A 6,000-nucleotide genomic window follows, 5' to 3' on the forward strand; every position below is an offset into this window, starting at 1 on the left:
AGGATGACGTACCCCAACTCCACAGCAACAGAAGCTCCTGTGCTCAGGACCCTCCCAGAGTTCACCCTATGTATCTCCATCTGGCTGTTCATCTGTGTCCTTTATCATAGCCTTTCATGAACTGGTCAGTGTCAATGTTTCCTTGATTTCTTTGAGAACTCTAGCAAATTATTTGAACCTGAGGATGGGGCCATGGGGACCTCCAATTTGTAGCCAAATTGCACAGAAATGGTGGGTAGCCTAGGGACCAACTACTTGCGATTGGCATCTGAAGTAGGGTGGGAGCAGTCTTGTGGACTGAGCCCTTAACCTATAGGATCTGATGCTATCTTCAGGAAGATAATGTTAGAATTGAGTTAAATTGTAGGATATCCAACTGGTGGTACAGAGAATTTCTGGTGTGAACCCCCCACACACATTTGGTGACCAGAAATGTAAGAAGTGAAGTGTTCTATGTGAGTCATAAAGGGGACACACGGGACTGAGCTGAGTTTTTCTTACACAACTTGGTTACGGTGGTGTCCACCAGATGGTCTTCATTGTAAAGGTACATTTTCTTTTTGTAATTAATAAGTGATTTCTGGGGAGATACTTTAAGACTATGTGACTATTCTGTTCCCCAACAATTTTTCACCAATGGTTTTCACATCCATGAATGATCTTACCTGAATCGATTATTGCTATAGTGATTGCAAAATGATGATTTTCTAATTTCTTTTACACTTATTAGCTGACAGTCTTCGATATAGTAGAGCTCTCTCCATTCACATGGAGAGAGCTTCTTTTGTTTTTCCTTTTTTTTTTTATTAGAGTGTCGTTATGCACTCATGGATTACTTTTTTATTTAATGTGTAGCAATCCTTTATCACCATTATTCATTTTGATGTTCAAATTGTCCCAGATCTGACCAGTGGGAACTACTTTGAGCCAGCTCCTGTGTGTTGTGATGGGTCTCCAGTAACTTTTAGCACTTCTTTGCTTTCTGTCACAAGAAGATATTCTAGGTTTGATTTTACCCTTATTTTAAATAGGAGAAAAAGGAGGCCCAGAGAGATGAAGTGGCTTGCCACCTTACAGTTTATGTGAGATCCTAATCAAGCTGAGGACTTTCAATTCCAAATTCCTAGGACAGTATTAACCTGATAGGCCAGCGATTCCTATAATGCAGAAAAGACCTTATCAGGACATGTAGATGATCCCAAAGCCAGATAAATCTTTAGCTGACTGCACACAGAGCTTTCCTAATAAGATGAAAACATTTGCATTATACCTTTGAACTTAGACACTTAGCAACACATTCCGAGGGTATTTTATTTATTGAGGAAGTTATAATTTGGGGGATAAGAGAATAGGTTTTGGAGTCAGAAAGAACCAAGTTTTCTTTTAAGACCCAGGCAGATTCTGCCCTTGTGTTTGTCTTTGGGCAAGTTCCTTCACCTTGTTGAATCCCAGACTCCTCCATCTGTAAAATGGGTTCATTCATATAAACTGCTTAGTCTAGTGTCTGACACATCTTAAAAGTTAAATAAATGAAAGCTAGCTTCACCAACAATGCTGTTATTATTATTAAAAGCTGAGAAAATTCTGTTATTCAGTAGATTGAGGTGATAGAAAAAACAATGGATTTGGATCTGGATTTGGATTTTGAAGATCCTACTCCATCTCCGTGACCTTGGACAACTCTTGTCCTCATTGATGTATTTCATTTTCCTCACTTGTAAATCAGGGCTCATAATTCCTCCCCTGCAAACTTCACAGCATCACTCACCAGATTTCGTGAGCACTTACCATTTGTAATCACAATCCCAACGTTAAAAGCAAAGGGTAAATGTTGTTGTACCCCTCCTTTAACACATGATTAATTGGCAGTTCAGAGCCACTGAGCAGCAAAGCAGGGATTCCATCCAGCTCTCCCAGACCTTCAGGCCTGTCCTCTTTCCTGTAGGTCATAGGTTTTGGAAGAGCAAGTGAGAATATGACAGTATTCTGCAAAGCTGCGGGACCCTATAAAGGGAAAAGAATATGATCAGCAGCATAATAACATTCCTTCCATGGAAAACGTCATTGGGAGGAGAGCAGGAGGCTTTTGGTATTTTTTTTCCCTTTTTTTCTATCCTCAAGATAATTTGTGAGAGTCTTAGGCTAACATTATCTACCAAAGACTCCTACACTTCAAACAACAACTAGGTGAAGGTAGCCGAGATCCAAGCCAGCCCAGAAACAAATACCTCAACTGAGAACGCTAATAAGAAAAGCTCTTTGAAACTGTAGTTTACCTGGGACACTATTTCTTTTTTGTTTGTTTATTTTATTTTTATTATTTTTCAAATTTTTATTAAGTTTTTTAAATTTTAATTCCAATGTAGTTAACATACAGTGTTATATTAATTTCAGGTGTCCAGTGTAGTGATTCGACAATTCTATACATGAGTCAGTGCTCATCATGAGAAGTGTCCTCTTCATGCCCTTCCCATATTTTGCCCATCCCCCATCCACCTTCCCTCTGGCAACCATCAGTTTGTTCTCTATAGCTAAGTGTCTGTTTCTCGGTTTGTCTCTCTCTCTCTTCTTTCCCCTTTCTTTGTTTAGTTTCTTAAATTCCACACATGAGTGAAATCATGGTATTTGTCTTTCTCTGACTGACTTATTTCACTTAGCATTATACTCTCTAGCTCCATCCATATTGTTGCAAATGGCAAGACTTCATTCTTTTTTATGACCAAATAATATTCCATTGTATATATATACATGTATACATATATATACATATATACATACATATATATATACATATATATACCACATCTTCTTTATCCATTCATCTGTTGATGGACACTTGGGCTGCTTCTATAGTTTGGGTATTATAAATAATGCTACAGTAAACGTAGAGGTGCATATATCCTTTCGAATTAGTGTTTTTGTATTCTTTGGGTAAATAACCCATACTGCAATTGCTGGATTGTAGGGTAGTTCTATTTTTAATTTTTTGAGGACCCTCCATACTGTTTTCCAGAGTGGCTGCACCAGTTTGCATTCCCACCAACAGTGCAAGAGGGTCCCTTTCTCTCTACATCCTCACCAACACTTGTTGTTTCTTGTGTTTTTTATTTTAGCCATTCTGACAGGTGTGAGGTGTTATCTCATTGTGGTTTTAATTTGCATTTCCCTGATGATCAGTGCTATTGAGCATCTTTTCATGTATCTGTTGGCCATCTGTATGTCTTCTTTGGAGAAGTGTCTGTTCGTGTCTTCTGCCCATTTGTTAATTGGATTATTTGGGTTTTTTGATGCTGAGTTGTATAAATTCTTTATATATTATGGATACTAATCCTTTATTGGATATGTCATTTGTAAATATCTCCTCCCATTCTTTTAGTTTTGTTGACTGTTTCCTTCCCTATGCAGAAGAGTTTTATTTTGATGTATTTAGGACTCTATTTCTAAGAGGGAGGAGGAGGAGGAGACCCAAAACCCAAGCCCAGTAACTTCAATGGGTGTCAGACTTCCAGTCAATTCAGCTGAGAGCTGGAAAGTGGGGAGGGAAAGTGATCAAAAAGGCTGGCAGATATCTTAACTCTGGGTCATCATGCAGCCAGGTATCAATTCTACTATGTTAGATAGGAAAGGCTACTGGGAGACTATTAACAGTACCCGCCCACCTCTGTGTCCTGGAAAGAGAGAGACACAGGGAAACAGCATCACATATGGGATACTGACTCAGAGCATGGATAACTTCCACAGATAGGCAAGCAGTTATCTGCCAGTGGATCCTGTGAGCCATTCTACTGTTGTTTAAGGCCAGCTATGCCTGAGTCATGGGCAGGATCCATTAGGCAGACAGTGAATCCTGTGGGCATTAGGCCATTCCCACTTTTTCTGTGAAGGAATTCCTTAATAAGAGGCAGTGTCATACCATGACTGGGTAAAAAGCTTTCCGTAAGCCCATGGGCTCTGGCGCTGGCAGAAGCAAAAAGTACTGGGAAAGAAAACCCAAATAAAAAATAAATGTAAAATATTCTGTGAGAACAATTCACTTGCTCCAGATGGAGTTAGTTACCGGCTGAGCAACAGGCAGACGTCAGGCATGAGGGAAAGTGTTAGCTTCCTTCTCCAGGAGAGGGGGGAACATAGGAACAACTGCAGACAGAAGACAGTTTGTGGGTTCAGATTCTCCAGGTCCTCTGAGACCTCCAGATAACTGCATCTTTTCATAAAAGGAACCTGGCAAAACCACGTGATCAGCCGACATTGACATTCAGCAACTCCTTGAATCTGAGTTTGGCTTCCAGCTGTCTTAAGCCCATGGCTCCGATGAAGGATTTTTCACTTGGCCGCAGAAAAGCTCTGAATGTCAGTCTGTGCCTTGTAGCATACATCTCAAGACTTGAGCCTGTCATTCTCTCAGTTGAAGATACCAAATGCTTTTAGAAGCAGCCACCCTGCTGGTTTTAGTATCTTGCATCTCCCTTTTAGGTTGCTGAGAGTTTGGCTTCAGCTTGTAAAAAGTCCCAAGAGAAAAAAATCTGGATATTTTATATAAATGGACTCACAAAAAAAAAAAAAAAAAAAAAGCCCCAAGAGACCAAAGGAGATTATTTTCTTGGTCACTGTTCCATGAGCTACTACTAGTTCCCGTTCTGGAATACTGCCTTGCATCTCGTCTCAGCTCAATAACCATGGGTCCATTAGAGGTGAAGCTAAGCTCCTAATAAAAAGACAAAGTAGAGTGGCCTATTTCCCCTTGAAGTGAGTGGTCCAGAACAACTGGGAGTCTTCCTCCTTTGCCATGTATTCTTCCATGGCATTGGCAAGGTTTTCTTCTGCACAGATGAAGCCCTTGCATCTGGGTTCTCATTGGCGAGAAAGGAGACAAGAGCGGAAGAATCTTGGGCCGCCTGGGTGGCTCAACTGCTTAAGCATCCAACTCTTGGTTTCAGCTCAGGTCATGATCTCAGGGTCGTGAGATGGAGCCCCAGGTCAGGCTCTGAGCTCAGCTCAAGAGTCTGCCTGAGATTCTTTCCCCCTCCATTTTCCTCCTGCTCTGCTCCTGCCCTCTCTCTCAAATAAATAAATAAATAAATAAAATCTTAAAAAAAAAAACTAGAGTGGAGGAGTCTTGCTGGATATCTTAGAGCTCAGACCCAGCAATGGCACACGTCACTGTCAGTTATGTTCCACTGGGGAGAAGTCAGATACAAGGCCACCCTGACCACAAGGGAAGCTGGCAAAGATGATCTAGTGGGGCAGTCACGTGCCTGGCTACAAGGCTACTTGTAGGCAAAAAAGGGGAGAAAGGTTTTGGTGAACAGCTAGCAATCTGCCATACATCATTCACAATAGTCCATATTTCCTTGAGGGTCAGGATTAGTTTTCTAGGCCTGCCAGAATGAAGTACCACAAACTTGAGAAATGTATCGTCTCAAGTTCTGGAGGCCAGAACTCTGAAGTCAACCCTGTCTGCAGGGCCACGGACTCCCTCTAAAGGTGCTAGGAAAGAGCTATTCTTTATGTCTCTTTCCTAGCTTCCCGGATTTTTTTGCCTTATAGATACATCACTCCAATTCTCTGTCTTGATATGGCCTGCTCCGTGTGTGTCTTCATAGTGTCTTCCTTTTGTATGTGCCTGTCTCTGTGCCCTAATCTTCTCTTTTTAGGAACACCAGCCGTATTGGATTAGGGCCTACCCTCTGACCTTGTTTTAACTTGATTGCCTCTGTAGAGACCCTATTTCCAAATAAGATCACATTTAGAGACACTAGGGTTAGGACTTCAACATTTCTTTCTTTCTTTTTTTTTTTTTTTCCTCTGGTGCGCCTGGGGTGGGGGTTACAGTTCAACCCACAACAGGATGAATTGTCTATAGCCAATTCTTGGGCACCGATATCTGTATCATTTGTAACAGAAGCAAGTCTAAGCAAACAAAGAGAATGTACTGGAAGGATACTGGGTAGCTCCTGGAACCAAAGGAGAACTTGAACAAACAGGCTTTGGGAAGGAGAG

This window comes from Phoca vitulina, unplaced genomic scaffold (genome assembly GCF_004348235.1).
Source record: "Phoca vitulina isolate PV1807 unplaced genomic scaffold, GSC_HSeal_1.0 scaffold21, whole genome shotgun sequence".
Classification (NCBI taxonomy): Eukaryota; Metazoa; Chordata; class Mammalia; order Carnivora; family Phocidae; genus Phoca; species Phoca vitulina.